This window comes from Marmota flaviventris, chromosome 8 (genome assembly GCF_047511675.1).
Source record: "Marmota flaviventris isolate mMarFla1 chromosome 8, mMarFla1.hap1, whole genome shotgun sequence".
Taxonomy (NCBI): Eukaryota; Metazoa; Chordata; class Mammalia; order Rodentia; family Sciuridae; genus Marmota; species Marmota flaviventris.
The window spans coordinates 98,946,836-98,965,835 of NC_092505.1; the positions used below are offsets into that span (position 1 = coordinate 98,946,836).

The window sequence follows — 19,000 nt, forward strand, 5'->3', positions numbered from 1 at the left end:
AGAGAGCTTACATAAAAGATAACTGTTAATGCTAGAACAATCCTAAAATCACTTAAATATCAAAGTCCTGTGTTGGATACCAAATTCCCCACATTCCTAGAAGACTGGTCTATCACATCCCCAAACATTATCCAGCCCAAGGGGAGGTAAAAATCAAGGAAGCCTGGGCATGGTGTATGCCTGAGATGCAGCTTAGGACACTGAGGCTCAGTATCTATGAGAGTCGACAAACTTTGGGTACTTTTAATCTTCACTTGTTCTTCCAGGTGTGGCATTTAATGTCAGCCTTGCTTCGATACTGCTTGGAACATATCATTTTTTTTCCTGCTGATTTATGCTTTAAACATGTACAGAAAGTGGAAATGCTAAGAACTTTTATAGAGCTTTTCTAGTTGCTTAGGCAAAAGTGGCAGCCGAATTAGCGTGATTCAGGAGGGTAACCTTCCACCATCCTATAATACCAAGCTAAGGAAGTGTTAAAGCCAAGCATGTACTATATAAAGATTAAAAGCAGAACCTTTCCTCTGAATACCTTGAAATATCTTATCTGCACATCAAAAATAATACTACATTACCATATGACTTCATGTGACTTGCTTCATAGTGTTTTTTTTCCCCCATTTTCTTGCTAACAGTGTAAAATGTTTTTTGTTTGTAATGGCAATTTTGGGCAGGGACCTTACTGATAATTTCTACCTCTTATTGAGCCCTCATTATGTATCTGGTAATTTATGGACATTATGCTAAATATGCCCTAAATTCTATGAAACAATTTACCTTTCTTTCAGATAAAGAAACTGAGACTCAAATAAATTATATAAATCAGTCAAGGACACAAAATAAATTACAGAAATACGGTGGGTAGATTTGAACTCGAGTCCATTTGATCTAGAAGACCCACTGTAGGGAAGGAAGAAAATAATTTTTCCTTTACTCTTCATAGTTCTTAGTTGGGACCTTCTGTAGCCAATGAGAGATTAACAATAGAAAAACAGAAGTTTTTAACATTTATATTTCATACTTATGTGAAAGACACCCAGGGGAAAAAATTGAAAAACCTCAAAGATGAGGCTTACACAGCATCTTCCATAAAGAACAATACCATCTTTTGGAATTGACAAGACAAAAGAAAAGGACCTTTGCTTTGTAGGGGTGGAAAATTGTGGGAAGGCAAATATATCATAGATAAAGCCTAGTTAGTACAGTTTTTTTAAATAGATGTCTGTGGTAATATCCCCAGTCTGATAAGTATCTGCAGTTGTCTTCAATGATCAACTTTTGTCATTCCTGATAGGAGAATGGGAACACTTTTGTAAATTTGTGTCCTGTTTTTAGGCAAATTTAGGGAGGGCAGAGAGGTTGTATTTTACCTACTTATTCTCAATTGCCTTTAGTTCAAAATAATACTTATGCCAGAGTGGCATATTTTGGGGTGGCACACTCTGCTACATTTCTCCTTCTATTTAAGTGTAGTCTTCAAAGTCTAGGTATCACATACATCAAAGCCTAGAATAATACTGTAAGATAGTATGAAGACAACTTTAAGATTGTGATTGCTTAAATCCATAACACAATTAAAAATAATGTCCATTCCTCTACTGTCAACTCAAGATAACTGACATATAACATAGTAAAGACTAATCTGTATGATAATGCTACACTAGACATTTGTGGCATACATATCTAGCTCTTCCTTATGAAGGAACTGGTTTAAAAATACACTTTGTTGATTCAGAAGAAGAGAATGAGTTAAGACGAGAGTGATTTTATTCAGTGTGGTACAGGTTCCTGTTTCCTTGGATTGCCTGAGTTCCTCTTCCATGTATCATTGGTCTGCTCTGGGGCTTCATTCATTCACAAATATTATTAACATAGTAGTGAGGACATTAATTGAGCTTACAGGAGGTTCCAAGGCAGTGTTCTAGATACTGGAGATATGCCAGTGAATATAACTTACAAGATCTGTGCTCTCACGGAGCTAACATCATGTTGGTGATAAGCCAGTGAAGAAACACAAAAACAAGTTAATTCAAAATCCTGATAAATGATGACATTAATAAAGCAAGATAGGAAAATAAAAGGAGTTTTAATAATTGAGATGACACAATTAGGTGATGCCTGTGTTTCTATTTAAGAGCATGTTCTTACAATGTATTCCTAACATATTTGCTTTTCTTTAGTAAGGTTTGCTAAATGTCTGATTCAAATTTCCAACTATTGAATTTGACTGAATTATATGAAACTTTTGATTATTTTATTCTATGATTTCACAGTCTTCATGTGGTCTGTTATTTAGCTGAAAAAAAATGAGAGTTTAAGTTTTTATGGAAGAAAGAGTAGTTTTCTGGTGTAGGTTCAAGGTAAAAATCTCTAGAAACAGTTGCCCAAGCACTTCCCAAATTAACACCATTAATTTTCACCTCCAGTTGCAACTAACATTATATTTCCATATCATGAGGTTAAAATGCCTAGAATATATTTATAAAGCATATATCTAATGCTGGACATAGTGGTACATGCCCATAATCCCAGCAACTCAGAAGACTGAGGCAGGAAGATGCAAATTAGAGGACAGCCTCAACAATTTAGCAAGACTCTAAGCAATTTAGTGAGACACTATCTCAAAACACAAATTAAGAAGGGCTGGGGATGTGGTTCAGTGGTCAAGTGCTCTGGGTTTAAATCCCTGGTACGAAACACACACACACAAAACATATATCATTCAATGAAAGAAAATAAGTATGAAATAATTTTCTTGGCAAAAAAAATCTTTGCACAATTTTTAGGATATATTATCTATATGGGATAAAATGTTGAAAAATTCATATACATATATCTCATATATATCTTTCTTCCTGAGGCAAAATGATCATTCGGGGAGTAGAATTCCAATGGAAACTTTGGAATTGAATATATTTGACATCATATATTTATAATTCATGACATTTTAGAGGAGTCTGCTGTATGACATATTTTAGAGGCAGTGAGAATCAGGAGCTCTAAGGCCTGAGATAAGAAACAATTTCTTCTTTTGGGAGAGGTATATGAAATTCTCCTGAATTGAATAATAAAGAGCTAGAAACCTTGAAAGATACAGAGAAAACTTTAGGCAGGTTTCATTAGAATTCAGTGCTTTGGACCCTTGAAAATCAGACATTTCCTCACAATATGGCCTCCAACCACTTGAATTCATTCTCTGAGGGACCCTGAGATGGGCTCCATACAGATGGTGGAGAGGTGGGTGTTCTTTAATCTTTGTGCTTGCTAGGAGCAATTTTTCCATCACATCTCTCTCCCTCTTTTCTTCCCTGGTTTCTTATGTGATAATGTGTGAATCTGAAGCCTGATATTGAAGAGGTAAAATATCTAGTTTCTTTCTTCTTTTGATGCCTGAGGTGACCACCCTGATGGCGTAATATAAAGGAATTGAAAGAGGAGATACTTTTTACTGTCTAACATTATACTTCTGGGCTTGTTACCGCAGTTCTCTGGGTGCTTTAGTGTTCTCACCTATACAATGAAAGGTTAGACAAATACTATGTAAAGTCTTTATTCCAGATGCCCATCGTTGTAAATCTTTTGACTTCACAGTAAAGAGGCATCTTTGAAATGATGTCTTTTGAGCCACTACTGTACATAAGCAGAATTTTCCCACAAAACAATATAAATTCCAGAATGTGCCTCTCACTAGGATCTTGGTCCAATGCATTATTTATAGTTGTCTATGGGTTTGAGATTTAATTTTTAAAACCAATGCTTGTAGGAACATTTTCACTATTGTGGTAGAGACCTCTGTCTCGTAAAGGTTTTTGACTATGGATTCACAATGTAGGCCTGTGCTGGGCAGTGTCAGCCTAGCCAGGGACTTCGCTTCATCCATGCTTGCATTTTTCCAAGTGGAGCTTAGTAACTGGTTCTCATCAGCAGAATGTGAAGGCAGGCCAGTTCATCCCTTGTGAGCTCAAATGGTGAAGAAACAACCATAGCTCTCCACTTGCTCTCTTATCCAGCCATTCTGATGCCAACGTGACCCTCTAATTCACGTCTAGAAGATGACAGATCTTCTGTTAGCCCCAGTTCTTCTATGAATGTGTGCCACAGAGATCCTCTGCAGCCTGACCTCAAATCAGCCAGGAATTCCTGCATCGGGTAGTCTTTGGGTAGATACTGGGCCAGTATTTACGTAGTCTGCTTTCCAAGTTATTATTGGCAACCATTTTTTTTTAATATTTCCAGTTTAATAAGCTTTCCTTTCTTTCAACCTGCTATAGTTTGTGTTAGGTTGGTAGTATTGTTTTTGCTGTCCAGCTTCAAATTATACCACATACTCTGTGTTATACACCTGTTAGAGGTACCAAGTTAACACTAACTCTTGTCACAAATAATCTCTCAAATACCACAAAAATAGATCTCTGCTCATGTAATCCTCCTGTTTCAGCCTCCCGGTTGCTGGAATTACATGTATGCGTCACGGCACTTAACTCAAACAGATTTTTGATTAATAAAAAAATTATTCCCCCTTGCAAGGCATGAGTACATGGCCTTGCTAATAATATTTAAAAGCATATGCTTCAATGCTTCACAGAAAATTACAGAAGAAAAGCTGATCTGAGCAAGTTCTCAACAGGCATCTGCAGAGACCAAAACGGATTTTCCTCTGGATTATACACACTCATTGGTTTTAAATTATTTAGTTGTCATGATTTGTGTCACACTATTCATATTCTTATATCCATCAAGGTATTCAGAGCAAAACTTCTCACAGGTTTCCTCTTTCGTAAATAACTATAGTTTATGTTTAGAAAGATCTTAACAATTTTGAGTGATATGTAGTGTCTTTTATAATCCTCACATGTCTTTCACATCCATTATAAAAAGAGGAAATTGATTTTCCAAAAGGTTAAGGGGATTTGTTCAAGGGTCATATCTAGCAAATGGTAGAATTGTATTTAAACTCTAAAGCTTTGATTTTAAACCTCACCTCTCCATCACAGAGCCAGTAGTTCTTGCATTTGATGGAATCAGAATCACCTGTATGGCTTGTTACAGCACAAGTGGCCAGCCCCAGCCCCAGATCTGGTGAGTCTGGGTTGGACTTGAGCACTTGCATTTCTGACAGGTTGACAGGTGATGCTGATGCTATTGGTCTGAAAAACACACCTTGAGCAGTGCGTTTTTTTCTTCTAAGATCTTTTCAATTTTTTTTCTCTCTCTCTAGTATACTCAGAAAGATCTAATAATCAATAAAGTAGAAAAGAAGCCACTGAATCCAATGAAGAAAGAGGACAATAAGAAAAGATAATCTTAAAAATCCAAATGAAAAAGCTACATAAATAATAAAGATTATTTATTAATTATCTGGGATTGTGGCTCAGTGGTAGAGCCTCACCTAGCAAGGGAGGGACCCGGGTTCGAGACTCAGCACCACATTTAAAAAAAAAGGCATTGGGTTGTGTCCGTCTACATCTAAAAAATAAATATTAAAAAAATGATAATAAAGATGGTGATTCCTTACTGCACAGAAAAAAAAAAGCAAGAAAAGACCCTTTAGTCAATATTCAAAGCCTTCCGTAGTTTCATCCTCCATTTCCAATTCTCACTTACTGTGCTTGATCTTCAAGTACAGTCCCAGTCTCATCTGTTAGATGACTGCTTAAGCTGCTCCTTCTGCTTCTGCTGAATGTGTTTCTTTGCCCAGTGACATTTACCTTTTTTTTTTTTTTGACACTTTTTATTGGTTACTTTTAGTTATAATGACAGTAGAATCTGTTTTAACATAATCACAAAAGCATGGAATATATCATGTTCTAGTTCAGATCCCTATACCTCTCCTTTCCCCATCCCTTGCTCTCTTCCCTCTATTGATCTTTCTGCCATTTACCCAGTTATTTTTTAAAATTAATTTCTTGTGGATGTACATAATGGTGAGATTCACGGTGTTATATTCATGTATGTACATAGTAAAGATTTCTCAGGTTCATTCCACTGTCTTTCCTTTTCCTATCCTCCCTTTCCCTCAATCCCGATCGTCTACCCCACTGAATTTCTACTCTTCCTCCCCCAGAAGCTCTATAGACAGTATATGGTCTTTGCTTAAAGGCCAAGTTCAGATATATCATCTCCTGAAACGGCCATTTAAGGTGCTCTCAGTTTCTCCTTCTCATCAACGCTCTTCAACCATTTAATGATAGGTCTTTGTTTGAGGTACTCATAATAGAAGGAGTGCAGGATGAATTTGTGTTTTTTAAAAACTGTACCATATGGTCCTTATTCATCTTTTGTTTTCCCACAGGACCTAGGACTTTGCTGCTTCCTGGCAATTGCTCAGTGAAGGGTCACTGTATTGAAGTTGTCAAATTAGGAAAAATTTAAAAGCTTATTGTGAGACAAAAATTATACATCATGATCCTGGGGATTTCAAACCATGTTACAAAAAGCTCACCTTACAGTGGTTACAGCTCAGTTTACAAAGCAAAAAGGAGGAAGTGTTTTGACCTTTTCCCTTGCTGTTATACAATAACATTCTTTTCAAGGCAAAAAGGAGTCATGTATGTTGATTTGTCTGTAGCTGATTGGTTTAATTTCCCTGAATCATGCTGATAAGAACATAAAGCTTATGATTTCTGTTTAGGATGTGGGATACCATTTCAGGAAATCAGAATGACTTCAGTTATAATTATATGAGCAACTTCCTAGAGGTATGTCTAATCTGTAGCCTCCATTTTTTTTTCTTTAACAAAGCAAATACAGAACTTTATGTGAGTTGACAATTGCAGGAACATATTTGTATTTTTTGTCTGTTATGAGAACCTCAAAGTAATAACTATATAAAGTATGGTGTGTTTCAAATTACTCCAAAAAATGACTCAAAAAATGATACATTTTAATAAGTAAAATAAGTCTGCAGGTTGTCAGTATAGGACTGATTTTGTGGTTCCATAATAAACGTAGACTCAGTCTCTTACAACAACTCTATCCATGTGGCCTTATTTTTATCCTTGTGGTCTTGGGTAGTTTTGGAGAAACAGCCATCAAATCCACGCTCTACAGAGCAAGAAGGAAGCAGAAAAGAGAAAGATATTTCCCTTCAGCAGGTTGCAGAAACCCCCAAAGGACACTTTGGCAGGGCTTAATCACATTATCATTCCTAGCTTTGGGGGCTAAACAAGACCCAGGCTGAAAATAATCTGGGTTTAATTAACTGGAAGAGAAAGTGCAAGAATAGGTAATAGCTTGGCAACACACCAAGTCTCTGCCACAATATTCAAATCCATACCTCACCAAACTAAAAAATAGAAGTTTTCCAATATTCTGTTCAAAATAAAATAAAATTTGTAATATTTTGGCCACAATTTCACAAAATTTCTTTATATCTTCTGGTTTTCAGATACAATTATGGTAGATTGTATTACATCCCTCCACAGGACACTGTAGCTTTGTTAATGTTTTTCTCTGTGCATGAATTTGTATAGTTTCTATTGTAATATCTTCAGGTTTATTAATTTTTTTTTTCTGTTGTATCTAACTTTTCATTTTAAATATTATATTTTTTGGAAATGTTATTTTAAAATGTCCTTTATTTCTAACTTTTATTCAGGTTTTCCTTTAAGTCTTTAAATATATAGTTATAACTATTTTAATCCTTGTTGTCTAAATCCATTATCATTATACTTTTTTTAAAGAGAGAGAGAGAGAGAGAGAGAGAGAGAGAGAGAGAGAGAAAATTTTAATATTTATTTTTTAGTTTTTGGTGGCCACAACATCTTTATTTTATTTTTATGTGGTGTTGAGGATCGAACCCAGTGCCCTGTGCATGCCAGGCGAGCACGTTACTGTTTGAGCCACATCCCCAGTCCTATCATTATAATTTTGAAGTCTGTTTTTCTATTGATTGATTTTCTTTTATTTATGTATAACAATTTCTGCTTCTTCTTATAAGTAGTAATTTTTTAGGGTGCTGGACATTATTGTTAATATTATTTTGTGATTCTTGGTTTTGTTGTTTTCCTTTAAAGCAAATTGAATTTGTTTTAGTATCTAGTGAAATTATTTTCAGATGAGCTTGATCATTTTAAGACTAAAGACATAAAATTCACCTATGTACAGAAAAAAAATGGTAACATGAGAAAGAAAGGTGTAATTTGGAAGTAAAATTTTTGTCTTGAGAGAACTTGGAAACCCCTGACCAAAACTGCTTTTTCTGTTGGTTGTTACACTCAATATAAAGAATGATTTATTTAGTTTTGTATCCACATTTTCTTACTTTGTCTTTAAACTGTCACAACTCCTTGGAAGAAGACAGCAGAACACTAGAACTCAGCAGGGAAAAGGGAGATACACGTGACCCCAGTGCCCTTTGCCCTGTTTCCTTGAAGTCTATGCAGCTTTGCTTTAGTGGCTTTCCTTGCCCTTAATGTCACCTTGGGGCTTGAGTGTGTCCACAATGGAGAAAAGAGCAAGCAGATAGCTTTAGATACGGTAAATACTGGATCTGACCTGGGACTAATCATCCAAGAGAAAGTAGACTATGATTAAGTGAGCGCTGCCCTGATGCATTTCAGAAGACTTTAAGAGGAAATTTTTTCTTGATTAAATTATCTAGAGATTATTAAAGAAAGATAATGTGGAACTCGAGGTATTTGAACTTTCTCAACTATTCCAAATCCTTGCATGCATTCTTTCTTTTCTTTTTTTTTTTTTTTTCTGGTTTGTAGACTTTGGCAATTTGATTTTGACTAAATTTTATTATACATGGAGTTCAGGATAAAAAATATACCAAGCCTGAAAAATACTAGTTTCATTCAATTATATATGTGAGTGTTCAAAGGGAAAAGCAATGTGAATAATCAGACATTTATGCAAAGTCAGTTACTGATTTGTTTTCATTTTATCTACTTGGTGATGAAAACTTAAACTGGTATGCTATCCAGATCAATATGGAGGCAATTTCAGATTCAATTTAAAAATCACCAAAATATAGTCTGGCAATTTTAAAGGAGGAATGTGATTCTTCTTTCAGAAGTTTTGATAAAAGATGCCCCCAATACATACATTTGGTGAGCTCAGTTAAAGGCCACAACAAAAATTTGTTTTAAAATATTTAACTTTTTACTTATTGATCATTAGGCTGATCTGATTAGATATATCACAGGAGCACTTGTGTCAGTTTGGGCTTGGAATTCCTGTGGATGCCTGAAACTATATGATGTCAAACTATCTACTAAACAATATTAAGTTTTTACCCATTTAACCCTCAGTCTCTTATGAATGATAAGACATAAGATGTATGATATTGCGACAGATTAAATGCAGATATAGAAATGAGACTATAGGTTCCTTCTACTAACCAGGATGTTAAAGAAACAGGGTTCTAAAAAAATGTTATTTATGTTAACATGCAAAAGGTTTATTATTATGACTTTAAAATAAATTAGTATAAATATATTTAAAGTCAGTTCTATTTTCTAATATGGCAAATATATCTTTGGCATGCTTAATGATTTTAAGAGTACAAATGTATCTTGAGACCAGAAATCTGCAAAACCACAATGTTTGTTTATATAGAGCACATTGACATAAGAGAGATAAAAATTACAAAAATGCCTAATAAAGGAAAAGAGAAGTGGAAGTGAGACTGCGCAACCAGGAGCATGTGATGCTATGACATTAGCACATCGCAGACTTAAAGGCATCTGCACAGTTTCAAGTAGCACAGTGCCAATGACTTTCTCTCAAACCAGAAAAGAAATCAGAATAACTTTGTAAAGTCTTTTGCAGGATTGATGGGAGAGAGCAGAATACAGCCATAGGGAAGGTCACCGCGTATCAATGTTGATTTAAAAAAAAAAAATCTTTTTCAATGGAAGAACAAAATCATTTCTATCATATAAAAATCATAGAAATTATTTTTAGAGAACATGCATTAGGAGAACAGTGAATCTCCTTTCATTTTTTCAGTATTCACAGAGATCTTTACAGGGTAAATTAGAAATTCTAGCAATATTTAGTCAAGGCTTTCTGACCACAGAGACAAACTCATGCTTATAGAAGAAAGAATAATTTATCTGAACACACAGGAATATTTGATTACTAAGGAAGAAAGTGCAACTGAGGTTCTGGAGGACCAGAATCTGGAGGGACCCACATTAAGTCCTCAGAAGGCTATAAGATTGTAATTTTGGAAGATTTGGTTTTCATTCTTTCTTCTCTATGGGGGTACTGACAAGTTAATTTGTCTCTATACATGAACTTTTTTGCTTCTTCATTTTTTTTTTTTTTAGTCAACTTTTTTACTGCTATGACAAAAAGACCTAACAAGAACAATTTTAGAGGAGGAAAATTTATTTGGCACTCACACTTTCAGTGGTCTCAGTCCATAGATGGCTGACTGTATTCCTCAGGGCCTAAGGTGAGGCAGAACATCATGGAGGAAGAGTGTGGTGGAGGAAAGCAGCTCAGAACATGGCCACTAGGAGAAAGAGAGAGAGAGAGAGAGAGAGAGAGAGAGAGAGAGAGAGAGAGAGAGAGAGAGCGCTTCCCTCATCAAAGACAAAATATAGATCCCAAAGACGCTCTTCCAATTACCAACCTCTTCACAGTTACCACACAGTTAACCCCTATCAGTGGGTTAATACAACGATTAGGTTAAAGTTCTCATAGCTCAATTATTTCACTGCTATACTTTCTTGCATCGTCTTATACATGAGTTTTTTGGGGTCATCTCATATCTTAACCATAACATCCATATATAGGACTTAATATGACCTATGTAAATTCTCTTATTTACAAGCCAACCTATCAACAGAGATTGACTAGTATCATTAAATTCCAACTTCAAATGCTCAGAATAATCTGGCATAATTTGGGGTACATGTCCAGTCCTGACCAAGACAGTTATTGCCTTGAGGTTTGGGGTAACTCACAAAAATATGTTAATTTTCGGAAAAGTGGCTTATCTATTGGAGAAGAAATATGACGTGTAAATACAACCCCCAAATTTTCATTTATTTCCAGGTAACTTACTTCCCCAACCCAGGTTTTAGCCAAATTGGATTTCAGCACAGAGTCACCCCAGCTTTAATATATGGTTTCAACATCCTCTTTCATATTATTGTAGATAACTGTCTTGGTAGTATTTCCCTGAACACTTATTTTTATGAAGTCTGGGGTTTCCCAAGCAATTGCTGCACTGAAATGAAATTTCTTTCTTTGGGGATCAGACGCTTACCTAAATTAATCCAAACCTATATATAAATGGGGACGGTTACAATTTGAGAAAATAACTGTGGATGTATGTAGGTATGTGATGGAAGTATGTAGTTGCATTGGGAACAATTAGCATTGGGAACAATTTAAAAATACTGGGTTCAGAAGGCTCTTTGTCCAAAGGCCTGATCACTCTTTGTGTATTAGACCTACCCAGTTACCCCTGTGGGATGCAACTAGACCATTTCTAGAACAGCCAAAAGATGGGCTTGTTTTCTTGGGAGTGGGATTTGCTTCCCTTGAACCCTGTTTAGGGAATGCTGAGAAAAATATAACATTTTTCTTCTCATTTTTGGTGATGCACCTTGTCTTTTATTCCCCTAGTTAATGGGAGAGATTGGAAGCTTGCTTGTGCCTTAGCCAGGTCTATGAACCTGTACTGCTATGTAAATATTCATTTTATTTAGAGGGAAAAATCATTTGTATAGTCCTACAATTGAATGAGAGAGTTACATATTAATCAGACTTATTTAACTAGGTCAGTGTGGTATAGGCTGCTGTGATGGTTCTTTTTATAAACAATTAATTTGAAATCCCTGTTGATCTCCTACAAACCCCCTAAGATAAACTATGTTTATTAAAGCTGTGCCTAGAAATCATTTTTTCCATATCCTAGTGACTCAGTGTGATGTGACGAATCTCCATGTCATCATACAGCACTGCAAACAGTTGGTATATTCAAAGATACTTTTTGAATGTTGAAATTGGGTGGCAATCACAGGAAACAGGATCAAATCCCTACTCCAAATCTCCTGGCTGCCTACTGCTGTCCTGGATCCAGAGCCATCCTTAGAACTACGTAAATGGGTTTGATCCCATATTATAAGCCTCCTCTCACCTTCCTCTAGCCATTTCTTCTCTCTAGAGAGCTAAAAGGCTGCAAAGTCGGGGGAATTCTATCCGTATGGACCTTGGGCCTCTCTTTTTATACCATGTTTTAGATATATAAAGCCTTAGAATTCATTTCCCAAATAGCCCTCAAGCATTCTTCCAGGGTGTGCATAAGGGCACTTCCTGGACTGTAACCTCTTTAGAACATATTACACTCATAGAGGGCCTATCCCAAGACCCAGAAAGAGACCAAAGAACTGTGTATACAGGGACTGATGGAGTTGGGACTTACAGGTTGAGATGGGCATGCAGTCAGGCCACTGGCAGTGTGAGATAGAGGTTAAGGTGAAAGAGAAAGAAGCAAGTTACTCATTTCTGGGGTCTAAGAAGTGTTCTTCTCATGCTGCCATGTTTTATTGTAGGAACTCAGTGAATGCAAGAGTTCTTTTTTTTTTTGGTGGGGGGCACCAGGGATGGAACTCAGGGGTTCTTAACCTCTGAGCCACATCCCCAGCCTTATTTTGTATTTTATTTAGAGATAGGGTCTCACTGAGTTTCTTAGTGCCTCACTTTCGCTTAGGTTGGCTTTGAACTCAAGATCCTCCCATCTCAGCCTCCTGATTCATTGGGATTTCAGGCATGTGCCACTGTACTGGCTGGAATGCAAGAATTCTAATTGGCTTATTACAAAGACTTATTTACTGAAGAAGGAGGAGGTGGAAGAGGAAGAAGAGGAGAAGGAGAAGCAGGAAGAGGAGGAGGAGGAAAAGGAAGAGAAATTATTTCCTTTAAATTTGTGTCATGATTTACAACTTTTAAATATTCATAGCATTTGAGCCTTTATTTGCACTCTTGTCTAGGGACCAACAAATGTTGCAGTCTTTGTCCAGATTCTAAAGAATTTCCAGAAAACTTTAAGTCTTTTATTAATACACAACTGTTTGCCCTAACCCGAAAATATTTGTTTCATAGGCTAAGTTGGACAGGAAGAGACAAAAACAAAATTCTTCAGCTTATGATAGGACCACTTAAACTAGAATGAAACCAGGTTGGGGAGCTTGTTTATGTCTCTTCTAAGTCCAGACCGATTTTTCATATGGTTTTATTCAATCTTCAAAAGCAAGAGAAAGTAAATCTAAAGGAATGCCTGCTAACGGGGAGTGGAAAAGAAATGGTTCACTTTAAGACTTACAGAATAGCCGACACAATCCATCTATTCTAGAATGTTTTTCTCTGAGACCTAGTTCTGAGTTCCTGATAGGCATTGCTCTCTATGCACTTGGGTATGATTTCTTAGAGAAGAGGCATTGGATGTTATCATTGAGGCAGTATTTGCATTTGGCAGAAATATATTAGGTTAAAAAGCTATAGATTTCTTTCTTCCATGAGTTATTTTGCTGTTATGACTATGTTGAGAACAAAAATCCTTTGCAAGTATTGTTATGGATGGGCACTCAGACGTGGCAGACCAAACATAAAACTGTAGCTAAAATTACTGTGCATAGAGCAGTCTGAGTGATGCTCTTTAGCAGTGCCCCTTCCAGAGCGATGCTTCAGTAATGTCAGTATCTTCCCTGGTGTGCCCTAACTTGCACAAACAGAGCCTTAGATGAGGCATCAGGGACATCCAGGGTTGCCATTACACAGTGTCCAGGTAGTACCAAGAATATTAACGATCTGAGTTCCTTATTATCCTTCATCTGAAAAATTAATCCCAGAATGTTCTTCTGGTTTGTTTTTAGTAAGCTTGGGCATCTCACTGTTCATGAAATTTTATGACACCTAATATTAAAGCACTGTTCAGATGTCAATAAAGTTAGTAATGTCAATATTATTCACTGCTGATCTTTTAATGAACTGCCACATTTTCTGGCAGGTCAGAATGTGGAAGCCAGTTAAACATTAGCCATACACTCTGTTTTCAAGGTCGATATTATATACAAGTATCAGCAATGTGACTGCTTATAAAGATTAACATTTTCAGGGCTCATCCTCTGTGGAAACAGGTTAGGTAGCTACCTATGTCAGCTGATTTTAGAAGCTGTGAGTATTTTTTATGTCTGTTTTTAAATATCTACGGTGCACCTAAGATTATTCCTAAACCTGTGTTATGCTAGAACTAGAAAGACAGTGCTTGACTTCCAAGTTATTAGAGCTGTGAGAGTCGCAGACATAGCTGGCTTGCCAAGGTGTGGAGAATTCTTGCAGTAAAGGTGTGCCTTGTCATTAAGTAACTAGGTCTCCATGCTGATAGTGTTAAAAATGCAAACGTGGAAGAAGGAACTCACTGGTCTATTAACATCAGTAGTAGCTAGATAAAGGCTAAGCTGCTATTTTGGAAAGTAGGTCCCCAATACAATAGCTTCATAAGATTTGTAATTTCCTAGGAAATGTCTTCACCTACATGATTGAAGCTGAGCAAAAGAATAGAACAAAGTCCACGGCCAGCAATTTTCTTTTAAAACCAACGAGGCAGAAATTTCACTTATCACTCCCGCTCGTGTTCCCTTGGTAAAAACGAAGTCACACCCAGAGAGAACTGCAAAGGAGTCAGGAAAATGTAGTCTCTAGCTGGATGATTGCCTATCCAGTTTGAACTCTTTTATTATAGAAGAGTAGAGCAGGGTGGATTTGGATAGACAACTAACCATCTCTACCAAAGAATCATTCAAAACTTCAGGGTTTCCCACAGAGTCCATTCATCAAGGTAGCTGTTACTTGAGTAAAATCGTAAGTTTTGGGACATCGAACAGGAATATTTTCAATGGGGCAATGGTAGATAGGCACTCTGCAGGGTAGCTGTGCCTAATTGTGAGTAAATGTGAAGATGAGACAATGGTTCCCTAAAATAAGCTTGAAGGAGAATGTGAAAGCCAAAAGCCAACTTGAAAGCTCTATAGGGATCACCTAGGGGCACCGTGGAGCTCTCATACTGACAAGGGAAAGATCATCTCACAGTTGTCTACAAGGACATCATTAATGATAATGTCATATATTCTGTTTTTAGCAAATATTATTATCTTTGCTATCTGCTTTTCTATCTGGAAAAGTCATATAGGTAGGGAGACTTGTTTAGGACATATAAAATATTTTAGAATTCATATCAGAAAAAGTTATGTTAAATTGTATTTACAGTCAAATTATCTCATACTATTTTAAATTCCTGGTATCTTTTTTTTCTGGATTTTTTAAAGAGAAATTTAAAATACATAGTGAAGGTCATGAGCATATATTTATTTATTTGAGGTTTTGTGAAAAGCTTGATGCTTCTGGGATCTATAGTTATGTTATGATCTGGCGCCACCCAGCAGAACAAATGAACATTTGTTTTTGCGGCCACTTGTAAAACCAGCTAAGAATGGAGAAAAGAGACAGGAGAGTATTTGCAGGGGTGGAAGAGATCTCAAAATGCAGCCTGTCCTCCTGGTTCTCAGTCAGGCTATTCAGAGCTACTAGGAGAAAATTGACTGTTTTATTTTTTTTTTTTTTTTTTTTTTTTTTTTTTTTTTTTTTTTTTTTTTGATGAATAGAATTTATCTTTTTATTAAAATCATTTTATTGTTGCATTATAATTTTTCATAATACTGAGCTTCATGGTTACATATTTGTACATGCATAATCCAATCAATCTCATTCCCCAATATCTCCCTGTTTTTCTTCCCTCCCTCCTCTGGGTCCCCTACCTCTACTCTACTGGTCTTATAAGAATTTAAATGTTGTTTTCTTTACCATTAAGCCCAGCCTTTTGGAAAATATTATAGTTTAAGTATGAGATGTACCCCCCAAAATCTCATGTGGCAATACAGGAATGTTTACAGGTGAAATGATTAGATTATGAAAGCCTGTGACTTAATCATTAAATTAAGTCATCCAGTGAATTACTAGTTTAAATGAATAACTGGGTGGTTATTCATGTGGGACATAACTGGAATAAGCAGGTTACTAAGGGCATGTACTTGGGAATTATAATTTGTCCCTGGATCCTTGCCCTTTCTCTCTCTGCTCCCTGGCTGCCATGAGCTGACAGCTTTCCTCTACTATGCCCTCCCACCATGATTTTCTGGCCTTACTTCAGGCCCAGAGCAATGGAGCCCATGGATTAAACCATGAGCCCCAATGGACTTTTCTTTCTCCATGTTGGCCATGCCAGGAATTTTGAGCATGGTGACAAAAAGTGGACTAACACAGAGGATTATTTGAATTGGTCAGTTTCTCTGAGCTAAATTTAATAAAATATCTATCAACAGATGTAGGAAACAACATAAAGACATGATGATAAACTTCAGAAAATCTACAAGGCCTTGCCACATACTTATAGGATTCTATAAAATGGTCCTTTGCAAAGCTATAGGATGAGGTAGGAAGGAATGAAAAAAAAGTATGTTGACCACTGAGCTAAGAGGAAGCAATGTGGTGGTGGGCAGCCTCCCACCTTCCATTTTACATTCACAACACTGTGGGATGATTGTGTCACCCTCAATCCACACCACCCCCAGCATCACAGCTACATAGAATGAGCCTGTGCTGATCTAGTCTGTGATGGGTGTAGGCTGCTGGATGGCTGAACTGGTGCGTGGGTTTGTACAGCAGATAGAGCATCTCAGCTCTGCCCTCTGCTTATAGGATCACATCTGAAATAGTTGTTACCATGTGGTTTTCCAGGGAAAAAAATTAAGATATATAGCAACATGATGGTGACTTCACAGACTGTCCTGTGGATTTATGTGGAAAGGAAAGTCTAAATGAGCAGCAAATACAAACCATCATGACATCTAACTGGTGTCTAATCCACAACTGACTTTCTCAATCCATGAACTGATTGTTTTCAGCTACAGGATGAAAAATACGTATTTTAATGTCTTTGATCAATGGGACCCTCCTCAATCCCAGCTTACAAATCAGAAATACTAAGGGCAAAATCAATTTATTGATAAAAGAGAATTTTAGAGTGAGACTATTCCTGGTTTAATTTCAATTGAAGCAACATTATAGGATAGATACAATTTACCAAAGGAAGTGAAGGACGAATAACTAAATGCATAATTTCAAAGATATGATGGAAGACTAGTTCCATGACTCCACCCCCTTTCACAATATTAAGGTAACAAAAACTGGACCCAGTGTAAAGACAAGAGATGTTTCTTTGGAAAGAGCCATTGCCATTCTGAGTCCCTCTCCCCTCTAAATCCCAATGCACTTAAAGTCCCTCAGGGAACCGCCTCTCCCTTAGAGTTGAAAATATAGAATAATTTCATTTTAAATCAGCTCCACAATTTTCAATGAAGTTACTGGAGGGCATTCTATTACCTAAGAAAGAATAAAAAACTCCAGGGATTTACTAAGTTTTCATGCAAGGACATTATTAAAAAATTCCTGCATAATATATATTTTAGCAGTGAAGTGGGAGACAAAAAAATAAATGTTTGATTACATCTCAATTTGTTCTTGTTCAGCATTTTAATTATATGTATGATGAGACCATGCCTGTAAAGTTAGACTAGCTCTACCTCATCACAGTATACAAACTCTCAAAGTCAAGCCAGAATAAAGAATATCCAAACCCCAAGCTCCTAGGATTATTGAACATTGAGATGTTGTTAAGAGGCACCAATCCCTCTTAACAACATAATCATCTTTTTTTTTTTTTTTTTTTTTTTTTTTTTTCTTTTTTTTTTTTTTTATTGGTTGTTAAAAACATTATAAAGCTCTTGACATATCATATTTCATACATTAGATTCAAGTTGGTTATGAACTCCCAATTTTACCCCAAATACAGATTGCAGGGTCACATCCGTTACACATCCACATTTTTACATAATGCCATATTAGTAACTGTTGTATTCTGCTACCTTTCCTATCCTCTACTATCCCCCCTCCCCTCCCCTCCCATCTTCTCCCTCTACCCCATCTACTGTAATTCATTTCTCTACTTGTTTATTTTCCCATTCCCCTCACAACCTCTTATATGTAGTTTTGTATAACAATGAGGGTCTCCCTCCATTACCATGCAATTTCCCTTTTCTCTCCCTTTCCATCCCACCTCATCTATCTGTTTAATGTTAATCTTTTCTTCCTGCTCTTCCTCCCTGCTCTGTTCTTAGTTGCTCTCATTATATCAAAGAAGACATTTGGTATTTGTTTTTTAGGGATTGGCTAGCTTCACTAAGCATAATCTGCTCTAGTGCCATCCATTTCCCTGCAAATTCTATGATTTTGTCATTTTTTAGTGCTGCGTAATACTCCATGGTGTATAAATGCCACATTTTTTTTATCCATTCATCTATTGAAGGGCATCTGGGTTGGTTCCACAGTCTAGCAATTGTGAATTGTGCTGCTATGAACATCGATGTAGCAGTATCCCTGTAGTACGCTCTTTTAAGGTCTTCGGGGAAAAGTCCAAGAAGGGCAATAGCTGGGTCAAATGGTGGTTCCATTCCCAGCTTTCCCAGGAATCTCCATACTGATTTCCAGATTGGCCGCACCAGTTTGCAGTCCCACCAGCAATGTACAAGGGTACCCTTTTCCCCACATCCTCTCCAGCACTTGTTGTTGTTTGACTTCATAGTGGCTGCCAATCTTACTGGAGTGAGATGGTATCTTAGGGTGGTTTTGATTTGCATTTCTCTGACTGCTAGAGATGGTGAGCATTTTTTCATGTACTTGTTGATTGATTGTATGTCCTCCTCTGAGAAGTTTCTGTTCAGGTCTTTGGCCCATTTGTTGATTGGGTTATTTGTTTTCTTATTGTTTAATTTTTTGAGTTCTTTGTATACTCTGGATATTAGGGCTCTATCTGAAGTGTGAGGAGTAAAAATTTGTTCCCATGATGTAGGCTCCCTATTTACCTCTTTTATTGTTTCTCTTGCTGAGAGAAAACTTTTCAGTTTAAGTAAGTCCCATTTGT

The 19,000-nt window shown here is 36.6% G+C and overlaps 1 protein-coding gene across 1 annotated transcript in view; it reads left to right on the forward strand.

Annotated features, from left to right (window-relative positions):
• The first annotated feature begins 8,441 nt into the window (after positions 1-8,441).
• Positions 8,442-19,000, forward strand: part of Zbbx (zinc finger B-box domain containing) — a 189,314-nt gene continuing 178,755 nt past the window's right edge. Inside the window, exon 1 of the mRNA XM_027942150.2 lies at positions 8,442-8,635. The gene's annotated coding sequence lies outside the window, so the exon portion shown is untranslated. The remainder of the gene's footprint in view (positions 8,636-19,000) is intronic.